We start from the raw sequence: 16,208 nt of genomic DNA, 5'->3' as shown, positions 1-16,208 counted from the left end.
AAGAACATTTTTGTCCACCGTTATGCATGTTGCAGCTGTTTACCTTCTGTATTCTTTATATTGTTTCTGGTTTACTATACCTGTTTACACTGTTTTGTGGCAAAATAAACGCAACCTTGCCAATTTTCTTTTTTTTTTTTTTTGCTTTAATTTTGGACTCTGTATACAGGAAAACTCAAGGGAATAAATTTCAGAACATTTTAAAATTAAAACAGGAGTGAGACTATTTGATGGACTCAGTCCGTTACTTTTCAGATCAACTGTGTGTTAGAAAAAGTAATCAAAGAGTGGCGCAAACTAAAATCATAGCTTAAAATTGCCGAATTGAAATTGGGAAGGAGGAAACTAGGGATCGACTGCTTAGCTTTTGTAGACGGCCTGGCGAGTCTACGTCAGGGCATTCAAACAGCACAAAAACAAATAAAATTTGTAAATAAGCAGCAGAAACAGTACGCCTCCAAATATTATTTTAAAAAGCAAAATACGTGTCTAGCAAAATCGTGGCACCCAAAATTCTAAAAACTAATTAATGGAAAATTGAGAGTTTCAGTGGAAAATTTTAGCTGGTACCATTCAGGAAACAACATGGTAAAGATTGGTTACGAAATTCGGTGTCACAAAATGGAAACAGTTTTCAGGCTTGCAACAGACATCTGTATCGAAAAATGCTCCAGACTGAGACACTAAAAAACAACCATCAAACCATAATGCCTTAATGGGGTTGGACACTCTTTCTGAACAGAAAGTGAGACAGTGAAGATGTGTAAAAGACAATTTTTAGGTCCAAATTATACTGGAGAGAAACATACCGACTAAGAGCGAGCAAAATAAAGAATTTAAAAAGTATAGCAATGTTTCATCGGATATAAAAAAAAGTAGTCTAATATTCTATGCACATGTTACAAGATTATTTAGACACTGCAGGTAAGACTGAAACGGCAAAGTGGGCTCGTGCAGTAAGAAAAGATCTCAAGCAAGCTGGAATAGTGGAACTTGATGTGCCAGGCAGTTAGCATTTTAGGCAAAAGTATCACGACTGGAAAGTTGGCCTGACAGAAAATTCATCGTCTGATCAGCGGAAGTGTGAGAATTAATAATAACAATAATAATAATAGCTCTAATAATATGAAGTTTAACAATCCGTTTAAGTAGAAGTAGCTTACTTAAAATATCATAGTCTGGATTCCAAAAGGGTTGCTCGATTGAGAATGCTATTTATGGTTTCACTCAACAAACAGTACAATTAAATAAAAATCGCCAGTTGTTATTTTTGTGATCTTTCCAAGGTGCCTGATTGCGTAGACCATCTTACTCTCTTAAAAAACTCAAGTTTATGAAATTGATAGCTTTACACAGAGCTGGTTTGATTCATATTTGACAAACAAAATGCAAAAAGTTGTACTAAAAAATTCGTACGATGTCCGAAAAGTAGAAAATTTTAGTGACTGAGGTGAAATTGCAAAGGGAATACCACAGGGTTTAAATATGGGTCCACTACAACTTCTTATGTATGCGAATCACCTTACACTTAACAAGCAGAATTGGTTATTTTTTGCAGACGATACTAGTGTTACCGTAAATCCTACTAAAGAGAAGGCAACAGAAGAGTTTGTAAATGATGTTTTCCAAAGAAAACATCAGATAATAGCCTCCCACTAAATTTTGAAGCTCAAACACACTATATAGAATTCAGTACAACAAACAAAATCATAACAGCGGTTATCGTAGCACATGAATAGGAGTCAGTAAATATGGTAGAATGTTCCAAATTTTTGGGTGTGCTGGAAGAAGCATATTAGGCTACTGAGCTTCTGAAACAATGCTACTTTTGTTCTTCGTATATTATCTTAGCTTGGAAACAAACTAATATATCTCCTGGCATATTTTGCGCATTGCCACTCTATAATGTCTTGGGGAATAATTTTCTGAGGTAACTCATCACTTAAAAAGAAAGTATTGATTGCACAAAAACGAGTAGTAGAAATAATATGTGATGTTCGCTCAAGGATATCATAAAAGTTATCTCTTCAAGAAGCTAGGTATTTTAATGGCACCGTCGCAATACATATATTCGCCAATGAAATTCGTCATAAATAATCCATCACAATTTGAGAAGAACAGTGATGTCCACACCTACAACACTAGAGGAAAAAAATTACCTTTATTACCAATTGTTGAAGTAGTCAGTGACTCAGAAACAAGTTCAGTATGAAGCAACAACAATTTTATGTAATTTGCTCAATACCATAACATGTCTGACAGGTAACAAGGCAAGTTTTAAACGTAACCAAAAATCATTCTCCAGGGCATCTTTTATAACGTTGAAGAATTTCTATTTAGAAACTTAGCCAATTACAAAAACTTGTTTTAATTGTATTTGTATGAGTATGACTAGAAAACTGTGTTAATGTTAATACTAATCATGTATGCATATCATGTAAATTGACTTGTTCCTCGTCATTTCGATAAAAGAATCGTTCAAATGTTCTATGGAACACGTAACTATATCTCCTTGTACTAGTTACAAGCGTTTTTCTCGTTAGGTGATGCAGTTGATTTAAGAAGTGCAAGAGCACCAAACTCTCACATCGTTGACTTCATAATTGTGCGCTCACCATTATCTGTGTCTCACTCAGGCCTACAGTTGTGAACACTGGTCTGCCTAATGCAGCTGTGCGAGTATGCGCTTCTTTCTGACGTTTACGCCTCGTTTCGGAAGCCTCTCTCTCTCTCTCTCTCTCTCTCTCTCTCTCTCTCTCTCTCTCTCTCTGTGTCTGTCTCTCTTTCTTTCTCTCTCTTTTTCCTTTTTTAGTTCTAATACATGGTATTTATTGTTGATAGCAGTTACGTAATTTTGTGGAATCCTTGCCATTTTCGGGGCGGTTGGCTGTCATGCTAATTTGTTCCCCGAACGTTAGCTAAGAAATTTGCAAATTTATAGACATAAAAGAGACATAAATGGTTTTACTATAATGTGTTTTTTTTCGGAGAGGTTACGTTGGAATGCCCCCTGACCATCACCCCCCCCCCCCCCCCCTTGGATCCCCGCCAAGCGTGAGAGCATCGGTAGTAACAATAATAATAATAATGTCTCTCTCTTCTGTACCCCTTACTGGAATCTGGGCACGGTATGTTAATGCATTAGAGAATTCTCACGAATTTATTACGATGAATTGTCCGTAATTCTACTATACTGCAATTTAGCATTGCCGAGCGCTAGGTTATACAGTAACATTACTGTGCAGGGTGATTCAGATGACCCTACGGATGCTGTTTTATGCACCCTGGAATGTTATACCTGGCCTTCAAAAACCACGCGCGAGGTTTTCATATTCTATTGCTAACCATGTGCAAAGTACCCTGAAGCGCCAAGGAAATTTGTATAGCCATGCGTATTCAAATACAGAGGTAGGTAAACAGGCAGTATACGGCGCTGGGGCCGGTAAGACACCGAGTGTCTGACGCAGTTGTTATTGCGAGTTACGGAGATGCTAATACGAAGAGCGTTATGTCGGCGGACACAGCTTCGGTCGTGCGGGGCAGCCGCGCTGTCTCAGGCGCCTTATCAAGGCCCGTGCGGCTTCCCCCGTTGGAGGTTCGAGTCCTCCCTCGGGCATCTGGCATCTACATCTACGTGATTACTCTGCTATTCACAATAAAGTGCCTGGCAGAGGGTTCAATGAACCACCTTCAAGCTGTTTTCTACCCTTCCACTCTCGAACGGCACGCGGGAAAAACGAGCGCTTAAATTTTTCTGATTTCTCTTATTTTATCGTGATAATCATGTCTCCCTATGTAGGTGGGTGCCAACAGAAGGTTTTCGCAATCGGAGGAGGAAAGTGGTGATTGAAATTTCATGAGAAGATCTCGTCGCAAAGAAAAACGCCTTTGTTTTAATGATTGCCACTCCAATTCACGTATCATGTCTGTGACACTATCTCCCCTATTTCGCGGTAATACAAAACGAGCTGTCCTTCTTTGTACTTTTTCGATGTCATCCGTCAGCCTCACCTGATGCGGATCCCACACCGCACAGCTATACTCCAGAATAGGGCGGACGAGCATGGTGTAAGCAGTCCCTTTAGTAGACCTGTTGCACCTTCTAAGTGTTCTGCCAATGAATCGCAGTCTCCCTAGCTGTTTTCCGGTGGTACTTGCCACCTGCACCGTCAGTGCGAGCGAAAGCTGCATCGCGCACGAGACACCTTTCTCGCACGCGAATGGCGCAGTTACTAGCTGCACTGGCGTCCCAGAGGTTTCTACGACGACAGCGGTGGTCAGTGAAAGTCTGTCATTCCTGAAGGGGTTAATCCCGGCCGGGAACCAGACAGATATGGAGGTGGATGTTACCGCGATGGGACAACCGGACGCGGACGCATCCATTAGGAAACGCCCAGCGGCGTCTTCCGAAGAGACCTCCTCAAAGAAACCTGCTGCCTCAAAAAGTAAGGCACCTAGGTATGCACGAAGAAGTAGTCCTCTGCCGTGGGCACGAAGGCCGCCAAGGGCGACGTTCACACCGAGGACGGTTTCCAAGTGCCAAACAGAAAGTACACTGCCAGAACAGCTGCGCTCACTCTGGCACAGCCGTTACCAACTGTAAACAGGTACATAACATTCACTGACGTGCCAGTGGATGACGTCACACGTTCGAATCCTGCCTCGGGCATGGATGTGTGTGATGTCTGTGGTGTCACCGCCAGATACCACACTTGCTAGGTGGTAGCTTTAAATCGGCCGCGGTCCATTAGTACATGTCGGACCCGCGTGTCGCCACTGTCAGTGATCGCAGACAGAGCGCCACCACACGGCAGGTCTAGAGAGACTGACTAGCACTCGCCCCAGTTGTACGACGACTTTGCTAGCGACTACACTGACGAAGCCTTTCTCTCATTTGCCGAGAGACAGTTAGAATAGCCTTCAGCTAAGTCCATGGCTACGACCTAGCAAGGCGCAATTAACAATTTCTAGAGAGAGTCTCACTTGTATCATCAAGAATGCTGTATACAAATGATGGATTGAAGTTAAGTATTCCAGCAGCTACGTACTTTTCTTTATAGCATTCATTACGTATCCTGTTTCAGACCTAAGCAAGTCTGCGTGAATTAAGCGCGTGCCCTTTCGGCTTCCTCGCCTTGTGTCTAGACTGTCTTGTCTAGACACAACAATGTCCTTAGGTTAGTTAGGTTTAAGTAGTTCTAAGTTCTAGGGGACTGATGACCTCAGCAGTTATGTCCCATAGTGCTCAGAGCCATTTGAACCATTTTTTTATGACGTCACAGCACAGCCGAGTAGCCCGAAGACGGCCACACCTCCTCCCATTGTTACACAATGGTCAAGTGATTTTAAGAGCTTTCAATAGCTCTTACATACTGCGGTCCAGTCTAAGTCGTCTGTCATGATTGAAACAACGGTCCGCGATATTTCAAAGGTCATAGTAAAATTACGTGGGGATTAAAATGCAGTTATGGGTGTGGCTAAGACCCATGGTCTGTCATACTACGAGGGGCGTTTGAAAAGTCCGTGCAAAAATAAAAACTACTTACGTGTTGGGGGTTAACCTATTTTATTTATGGACACAGTCTCCTTTTAGACTTATACACTTCGTCCAACACTATTCTAATTTGTTTATCCCTTCCGAGTAATAGGAATCGTCCACGTCTGCAAAATAGCTATTAGTTGCTGCTATCACCTCCTCGTTTGAATAAAAGCTTTCTCCCGCCAGTCATTTCTTCAAGTTGGCAAACAAGTAGTAGTCCAAGGGATCCAATTCTGGAGAACAGGGGGGATGTGAAACGAGTTGGAATACTATTTCCATTAATTTTGCGACCGCAACTGCTGAGATGTGTGCTGGTGCATTGTCGTGATGGAAAACGACTTTTTTGCGATCCAATCGCTGGAGTTTTTCTTGCAGCTCGGTTTTCAAACGGTCCAGTAACGATGAATAATATGCACCTGTAATAGTTTTAACCTTTTCCAGATAGTGAGGATTATCCCTTGCGAATCCCAAAAGCCAGTCGCTATAACCTTTCCGGCCGAAGGAATTGTCGCCTTTTTTGATGCAGATTCTCCCTTGGTAACCCATTGTTTAGATTGTTGTTTGCTGTCAGGAGTGTAGTAATGTATCCATGTTTCATCCACAGTGACGAAACGACGCTTAAAGTCCTCCGGCTTCTTCCTGAACAGCTGCAAATCATCGTTGCAACACTTCACACGATTCCGTTTTTGGTCAAACGTGAGCAATCGCAGAACCCATCTTGCGGATAGCGTTGTCATGTCCAAATGCTTAATCAAATTATTATGTACCCGTTTATTCGAGATGCTCGCAGCACTAGCAATCTCACACACCTTAACTCTTCTGTCATCCATTATCATTCTGAGGTGTGGGGTTGATCTGTTATTCTGTTATTCTTCGCAACGGATTAATCTGAGATGTACCCTTTACCCTGTGACTCCTGCAAGATGCAATTTCCACCCCCACACTACTACAGAAGTCAAACAGACGCTCCTAACGTTGTAAAGAGAAATGCCTGAAAAACTTCCAGCAATAAATATCTTCTGGAGTCGTCCATTGTAAGGAAATGACACAAAAATTCACAAAATTTCTTACGTAACTAGTGGGATACTTGGGCACTGGAGTAGTGCTAGTTAGTGTAAGAAAAACATGAAACTAACGAAAGTTATTATTTATTTTTGCAAAAATTCTGAGAAATCACAATGGCACTTTTAGTTATGAATTGAACAAGTTATATCCTGGTTCTTTTTGGAATGTGAAGTTACCTCTCAAGGATAGGATTCGCTAATGAAATTTCTATACAAAGTTTTAAGATGGTTGTTGACTTGGCAGAATGGCTGAGAGGCGCGCCTACTGAACTTGAATAATTATCCTTTAGAATGTTGCTAGGTACGGTCGAGGCTGTCGCGTGTGAAATGCAGTGAAGTGTACCGTTGTGGAGGAAATATGGGGCTCACAATAGCTGTAGCGCACAATGCCGTAAGCTGCGATGACTGCTGTCTGCGCCGCTCGCTGCTGACAAATAGGATAACTCTCGTTCTATCTGAATTGACCTTCGCCAATCAAAGTCTCCCTATGCCTTGATGAAGTCAAGGATTCCTATTCGCCCGTAGTCTAACTATTGGCGTGGTACACCGGTCAGATAACCAGTCCACCGCGATGCCACTCAAAATTCGCACGCGAACTCTGTCCGTTCACACCGCACAATAAGTGTGTCGGCCAACATAGTGAACAACGCTTAATCGCAATGACTCAGTATAGAGTAGCACTTCGATTCGCTCTCTACAGAGGTGCTCTCCCACTGAAGTACTGAGGCGAGACTTGTTCCTCACTCCATGAGCGACAACGGAACGGCGCCTCTCCATGCCAGACGTGAAGGGGAATATCTTTCTGTCTCTTCCATTATTCCTTCAGCTCAAGGCGTCAGAAATATCGTCTGCCAATCAGCATTGCTCTTCTCAAACGGGAGAATGACGTTTCGTTTAAGGCGACCTTGCTGTCTCCCTGTGAAAATCTCTGAACTGCGTGCTATGTGTAAAGAATGCCTAGGCTGGCCGCTCCCACACAATGTAGCGGGATTTGCTTTTAAGCCGAACACGGGGTTGTTCCCTCCTTTCACTCGGGCCCATGCTGTCCGCTACACGGGCGGTCACCGGCCGACATAGGCTGGGTCGTCCTCTGAAGGCACCGGCGTCCCGTTGCGCGGTTTCTCTCCAGAACTAAAAGCTTCTGTGACCGTCGTGTCTGGAATGTGTGTGTGTACGCCAGCCTCGAGTATTTCAACCACGGTGCGCTTACTTGTTAATTGCATATCGTTTACATGAATTCATACAACAATGACTTTTATCTTATCGAGTTTGGGTTCGAATGAAGCGTCTTGATGTGTGGAATATGATTGTGAGGGCGGAATATGTAAGCAATGAAGGTCAGGAGACCATGACGTCTTACATCATATCATGGATTTTATCAGTGATTTCTTGAGTCATAACCTCCACAGGGCGTCCAGAACGTTCAGCATCACTTGTGCCCATATGGCCACTCCGAAAATTTTGAAACCACTTATAAACTGAAACTTCTTGGCAGATGAAAACTGTGTGCCGGGCCGAGACTCGAGCTCGGGACTTATAAACTGTTCAAATCGAAGGTGCAGAGTCGCCATAATGTTTATCAAGCTTCTCTTTGGTCTGCTGAGGCTTTTATAAAATAACGTTTAATCACCACATGAAATTCTTTTTCGTCCATTTTTTGACGATCACTCGACTTCCTTGATTCACTCGAATGCCAAACACAAAGAAATACACCAATATGGCTGAAACTTAGTGTGCAATCTTTCCAAAGATACTACTAGCTAAACATGACCTCGATACGCACCGGTGGTGCCATCTCTCGGACTTTGCACGAACTTTTCAAACGCCCCTCGTATACCCATTCGTCTGAAACGTTCAAGCTGCTCAAGGTAGTCTTCCGCAAGCTACCTTTTCAAATGGACCCAGCCAACCTCAAAGAGGAACTGGAAGAATTAGGTTTCGGCGTCCAAGCGGTCTCCTGTATGAAAATGCCGTACACCAAAAAACAGACCACACTGCGTATGGTTATCTTAAGTTATAATGTAGAAAATAGGAAAGTATTCCAGTTGAAAAGCATTGCGAATGTCGCTGGAATACGGGTCGAATGGTTTCGAGGCAAGGGTCGAAAGGTTTCGAGGCAAGGGCCAGTGAGCACAATGTTTTCGGTGCCAAGGCCTAAACTATGTAGCCAGGTTCTGCACTATGCCACCCAAATGCGTGAAGTACGCTGAGCCGTATGAAAGTCGTGAGTGCAAAGCAAAGCCAGAGGAAACGCTCCAGTGCTGCAACTGTACCCAAAAGCATGTTGCCAGCTATCGTAAGTGTGACACGTTCCGAAAGGCTGACGCTAAGCAGCGTGCACAAGTAGCAACCCGGCCAGACGAATTACTCCTGTCCTTTGTTTTTGTTAGGTCACGAGGGACAATGGTATCCCCCCCTCCCCTCCCTCTCTGTACCGGGGCGCCCACGTGTGGCAAAGCGTGCAAATGGTCACAGCTCGCGCGCCGACATAAATCACTCCGGACAGACACCGCCGCTAAGGAAGTCGTCAGCGGGCGTGAACCGAATAGGGAGCGCCCGGCTGCCCCTGCTACTGAAGTGGCCAACAGGCGCAGACCAAATAGGGAGCGCCCGTCTGGACAACAGCCGTGGTAGACGTTCACGGGTACGGATCAGAGCGGAAACACCCGAGGAACGTGAACGCCTCCATAAACGAGGACACTGGCGCGAACGATGACATAAGAGATGAGCTTCGCTCTCTCCTTAAGACAGTGAAAGAGTTGCTCCAGACTCTTCCCATCGACTTTGTGATGGCAGTGCAGACGGCCCTTGCGGCCAATCACCAACAGGAAAAACAGGCGCACCATACCTAATACAATCCATGGTTCGTTCATATGCACATGGAATGCATGCATTATATGTACCAAGGTAGGAGTGTTCCGTCAGTTCCTTCGTAACGAGGCAATCGACATCTGCCTCGTCCAGTAAACCTTCTTAAAACCGGGCGTTCATGCGCGGGCGGCAAATTTCCACCCGCAACAGTGGGGGGCGGCACCACCGTCTACGTTAAGACCTCGCTGAAAAACCATGTTGTGTAGTTTCCTCAACTAGCAACAATTGAGGCCACTGCTGTTGCGGTAGAGACACTGTCAGGACGAATTACATTCATCTCACTTTATCGGCCACCTGTAAGGCCACTACAGATGTTGAAGCTCTACTGTCTCTCGGCGGTAAACACTTTATCGCGGGTTACTTTAATCCAAAACACTCTGAGTGGCATTCTAGAGTCACGAAGAACAGTGGTCGCCGTCTACTGCGCGTAGCGCGGAAACATAATGCGGTAGTCTTAGGGCCACATGACGCGACGTACTACCCAAACAATGCCCGCGGCCGCCATGACGTGCTTGGCATCGCGGTGGTCATGGGATTCGGACACCTCACCTCCGCCACAAGTCGAATGGCTCTCTCGTCGCACCACCTACCGGCCATTTTTGACATAGATACTGACGGTGTGGAGGCACCGAAACGACGTCGACAACTAGGGAGGGTAAAATGGGAACAGTTTAGGGAGGAGCTACAAGACTCTCTTGCTGCCATCCCAGACCCTGATGTCGTCTGCGCAGACGAGTCACTGCGGCAGCTCACAGTGGACAGTCTCCGGGCTGTAAACGATGCCATACCCAGGGGAGACAAAGGTCTCCTGACAGATCATGTCACCTCCCCCCTTAGATAGTGCAGACCATGTCTGACAAAAACAGGCTTTTCCACGAATGGCACATTACACGCCATCCTGCCACAAAACGCCACCTAAACTGGCTACGCCGTGAGATAAAGGCGGCCGTGGAAAAGCACAGGAACCAAAACAGGGCAGGCAAAATAGCCATGCTTCGGGTTGAAGATGGCTCTGCGTGGCGTATAACCAAGCAGTTTTTAAGAAAAGGGCACCGTCTCCCTCCTCTACGAGTTGGCAGAAGGGTTGTTTGCGAACCTGACGCCAAGGCCAATGTCTTGGCTGACAGCTTTACGGATAACTTCACGCCGATAGAGGACAACATAGATGAGGAGCACACAGAAACTGTGCAAAGACGGCTGCCCACTTTCGTCGCAGAAGATGCAAGCGACGCTATCGAACTCATTACTGAGGAAGAGGTAGATGCCCAATTTCGCTCCTTAAATATCAGGAAGGTCTGCAGCTGTGACCAATTGGAAGCACTTATGCTGAAACAACTGCCACCTGATGCACTGCGGTCTATCAAAAATGCCTTCAACTATGTAGGAATCAGCATGGGTTTCGAAAAAGACGATCGTGTGAAACCCAGCTCGCGCTATTCGTCCACGGGACTCAGAGGGCCATAGACACGGGTTCCCAGGTAGATGCCGTGTTTCGTGACTTCCGGAAGGCGTTTGAAACAGTTCTCCACAGTCGTTTAATGAACAAAGTAAGAGCATATGGACTATCAGGCCAATTGTGAGATTGGATTGAAATGTTCCGAGAAAACAGAACGCAGCATGTCATTCTCAATGGAGAGAAGTCTTCCGAAGTAAAAGTGATTTCAGGTGTGCCGCAGGGGAGTGTCGTAGGACCGTTGCTATTCACAATATACATAAATGACGTTGTGGATAACATGGGAAGTTCACTGAGGCTTTTTGCGGGTGATGCTGTAGTATATCGAGAGGTTGTAACAATGGAAAATTGTAATGAAATGCGGGAGGATCTGCAACGAATTGACGTATGGTGCAGGGAATGGCAACTGAATGTCAATGTAGACAAGTGTAATGTGCTGCGAATACATAGAAAGAAAGATCCTTTATCATTTAGCTACAATATAGCAGCTCAGCAACTGGAACCAGTTAATTCCATAAATTATCTGGGAGTAGGCATTAAGAGTGATTTAAAATGGAATGACCATATAAAATTAATCGTCGGTAAAGCAGATCAAAGACTGAAAGTCATCGGAAGAATCCAAACAAAATGCAATCCGAAAACAAAGGAAGTAGGTTACAGTAAACTTGTTCGCCTACTGCTTGAATATTGCTCACCAGTGTGGGATCCGTACCAGATAGGGTTGATAGAAGAGAGAGAGAAGATCCAACGGAGAGCAGCTCGCTTTGTTACAGGATCATTTAGTAATCGTCAAAGCGTTACGGAGATGATAAACTCCAGTGGAAGACTCTGAAAGAGAGACGCTCAGTAGCTCGGTACGGACTTTTGTTGAAGTTTCGATAACATACCTTCACCGAGGAGTCAAGCAGTATATTGCTCCCTCCTATGTATGTCTCGCGAAGAGACCATGAGTATAAAATCAGAGAGATTAGAGCCCACACAGAGGCATACCGACAATCTTTCTTTCCACGAACAATACGAGACTGGAATAGAAGGGAGAACCGATAGAGGTACTCAAAGTACCCTCCGCCACACACCATCAGGTGGCTTGCGGAGTATGGATGTTGATGTAGATGTTTTGCGGTCTGGCTACTACCCCTCTGCGTGGAAACACGTGGAGGTGGTTGCCATTCCCAGACAAGGCAAAGACGCGAGGCTCTCACAAAACCATCGGCCGGTAAGTCTGCTCCCTGTTTTATTCAAAGTATTCGAAGGACTCTATTTTGTGACCGAGCGGTTGTAGGCGCTTTAGTCTGGAACCGCGCGACCGCTACGGTCGCAGGTTCGAATCCTGCCTCGGGCATGGATGTGTGTGATGTCCTTAGGTTAGTTAGGTTTAAGTAGTTTTAAGTTATAGGGGACTGATGACCTCAGATGTTAAGTCCCATAGTGCTCAGACCCATTTGAATTGACTCTATATTAATTGACTGTTGAAGCACGTGACCAGGGGGGGGGGGGGGGGACTGATTCCCAAAGAGCAGGTTGGCTTGCGCCACGGCCACAGCACGTAACACCAACTACTGCGTGTTGCCGAGGACGCGATGGGAGCTCCGGAGCGTCGAGAGTACTTAGGGCCGGTATTTCTTGACGCCTCCAGGGCCTTTGACTGCGTGTGGCACGAGGACCTCCTCTACAAGCGTTTTGTACTGGGAGTACCGACGCCACACGTCAGACTCGCGTCGTCCACACGTCAGACTCATCGCGTCGTACATGCGACCGGACGTTCCACGTTCGTGCCGAAGACGAGCGGGAGCACCACAGGGGTCGGTTCTCGGCCCCCTGCTGTACTCCCTGTATGCATCCGACGTGCCACGCACCAACAAAGTATCACTCGCACTTCACACGGATGACACTTTACGCTCGTTCCCTAAGGATCGACGTCCTTCACCGCCACTTGCAGGAGGCATGCGACGCCCTGGGTGCGTGGGCAACGAAATGGTGGCTGAAATTCAATGCTACTAAAAGTGAGACCGTCGTCATAACGTGACGTAGAGTGCCTATGGACCTTCAGCCGTTTCGAATCATGGGAGGCCCCATCCCCTAGTCTCGCACGGTTAAATATCTAGGGGTAACCCTTGACAGGCACCTTACCTGGAAAGTGCATATCCGTGAGGTCCGGGGGGAAGGGTATGAACGTGTGAAGGCGCTATATCCCCTCCTCAACCCACAATCGACGCTTCCTCCTCACTGCGGAATTACGCTATATCTGGCACTGATCCGACCAGTGCTAGAATAAGCGTCTGTAGTGTGGATGGAACGCAGCCGATACCCACATACATCGGCTGCAAGGGAGAGCTCTGCGACTCGTCCTACACCTACCGCAAGACTACCCGACCAGGGTCTTGCACGAATAGACAGGGATCCCCATTGTTAGAGACCGAATAAAACAGACTGCCCGACGGTTCTGTGAAGCGTGACGGCAGTCTGACAGTAGACTTATTATAAGTCTTCGCAACCAGCAGCACTGACGACGGACCACCAGATGGCCCGACCTGCTTCGGCAGTGAGTTAGGCGGTAACAGAAATGCATCAACGCTCGTGACGCTAAGAGGAACTACAAAAACCTTAGGGTAAGAATGCACACATGGAGGAAACGCAGAAACAGTTGGAAAAACTTAGACTGCAGAAAACACAGAAAGAAAGGGCTGGTGTTTAGGAAAAGAGCAGGTGCGCAGTTGTTACAACGGTTGCTGCTGCTACAGTGGCAGGTTATCAAGATGTGAGTTTGAACGTGGCCCACTGGCCCACTGGCGATGGGACACAGCATCTCCAAGATAGCGATGAAGTGGGGATATTTCAGTACGACCATTTCACAAATGTACCATGGATATCAGGAAGCCAGTAAAACATCAGATCTCCGACATTGCTACGCCTGGAAAAAGATCCTGCAAGAATGAGACCAACGACGACTAAAGAGAATCGTTCAACATGACAGAAGTGCAACCCTTACAGCCTACTTCAGCCTACTTCAGACATAGTTTTTGTGTATATAGCCAGGGACCTAGATGCAGATTTCAATACCGGGCCATCAACAAGTGTCAGCATGCGAACCATTCAACGAAACATCATCGATATGGGCTTTCGGAAACGAAGGCCCACTATCGTGTACCCTTGATGACTGCATGACACAATCCTTTACGCCTCGCCTGGCCCCAACATTGGGCTTTTGATGACTGGAAACATGCTGTCAGGTCAGACGAGTCTCGTTTAAAATTGTATCGAGAGGATGGACGTGTTTAGGTATGGAGGCACCCTCATGAATCCATGGGCCCTGCATGTCAGCAAGGGACTGTTCAATGTGGTGGAGGCTCTGTAATGGTGTGGGGCATGTGCAGTTGGAGTGACCTGGGACCCCTGATATGTATAGATACAACCTGATAGGTGACATGATATAAGCATCCTGTCTGATCACCTGCATCCATTTATGACCATTGTGCATTCTGGCAGATGTGGGCAAGTCCAGGAGGAGAATGCGACACCCGACACGTCCAGAATTGCTACAGAGTGGCCCCAGGAACACTTTACTGAGTTTAAAAGCTTCCGCTGGACACCAGGCTCCCCAGACATGAACGTTATTGAGTGTATCTGGGATGCCCTGCAATGTGCTGTTTAGACGAGATCAGCACTCCCTCATACTCTTACGGATTTATGGGCAGCCCTGCAGGATTCATGGTATCAATTCCCTCCAGCGCTATTTCAGACATTGTTTTGTGTGTATATAGCCAGGGACCCAGAAACAACAGAGAGGCTTTGTTCCGTCGTAGCCCTCAGTAGTTCACAACTCCACAACAGGCCACACCAGTCCACCTGCCCCACCGCCGCCCCACACCGAATCCAGGGTTATAGTGCAGTTCGGTCCCGTTGGATCCCCCTGGGAACGTCTCATACCTGACGAGTGTAACCCCAAATGTTTGCGTGGTGGAGTAATTATGGTGTATGAGTACGTGGAGACAGTGTTTACACAGCAATTGCTGACATAGTGTAACAGAGGCGGAATAAGGGGGACTAGCCCACATTCGCAGAGACAGATGGAAAATCGCCTTAAAAACCATCCACAGGCTGGCCGGCACACTGGTCCTCGGCACTAATCCGCCGGCGGATTCGTTCCAAGGACCGGCACGCCTTCCCGCTCGGGAAGCAGCGCGTTAGACAGCGCGGCTAGCCAGACGGGCACTTCAGTCATTATTCGAGTCCATGCCACATCGTGTTGCGGCACTTCTGAGTGCTGGGCGCTACAGGATATTAGGCTGGTGGACCAGCTTCTTTGGCTCTTCAGTGTATTAGTTCTACAAAAAAAATGAACAGAATCTTATTGTACGAGGTGCATTCAAGTTCTAAGGCCTCCGATTTTTTTTCTCCGGACTGGAAAGAGATAGAAACATGAGCATTGTTTTACAATGAGGCCGCGTTCATTGTCAATACGTCCCAGAGATGGCTGCACCGTACGGCAGATGGAATTTTACCGCCAGCAGCGAGAATGAGAACTGTTTTAAATACTTAAAATGGCGACGTTTTCCTTACTTGAACAGCGTGCAATCATTCGTTTTCTGAATTTTCGTGGTGTGAAACCAATTGAAATTCATCGACAGTTGAAGGAGACATGTGGTGATGGAGTTATGGATGTGTCGAAAGTGCGTTCGTGGGTGCGACAGTTTAATGAAGGCAGAACATCGTGTGGCAACAAACCGAAACAACCTCGGGCTCGCACAAGCCGGTCTGACGACATCATCGAGAAAGTGGAGAGAATTGTTATGGGGGGTCGCCGAATGACTGTTGAACAGATAGCCTCCACAGTTGGCATTTCTGTGGGTTCTGTGCACACAATCCTGCATGACGACCTGAAAATGCGAAAAGTGTCATCCTGGTGGGTGCCACGAATGCTTACGGACGACCACATGGCTGCCCGAGTGGCATGTTGACAAGCAATGTTGACGCGCAATGACAGCATGAATGGGACTTTTTTTTCGTTGGTTGTGACAATGGATGAGACGTGGATGCCATTTTTCAATCCAGAAACAAAGTGCCAGTCAGCTCAATGGAAACAGACAGATTCACCGCCACCAAAAAAATTTCGGGTAACCGCCATTGCTGAAAAAATGATGATGTCCATGTTCTGGGACAGCGAGGGCGTAATCCTTACCCATTGCATTCCAAAGGGCACTACGGTGACAGGTGCATCCTATGAAAATGTTTTGAAGAACAAATTCCTCCCTGCACTGCAACAAAAACGTCCGTGAAGGGG

Source organism: Schistocerca cancellata, chromosome 9, assembly GCF_023864275.1.
Source record: "Schistocerca cancellata isolate TAMUIC-IGC-003103 chromosome 9, iqSchCanc2.1, whole genome shotgun sequence".
Lineage (NCBI taxonomy): Eukaryota > Metazoa > Arthropoda > Insecta > Orthoptera > Acrididae > Schistocerca > Schistocerca cancellata.
The sequence above is the reverse complement of the archived record's forward strand: the minus strand, read 5'-3'. Positions refer to the sequence as shown.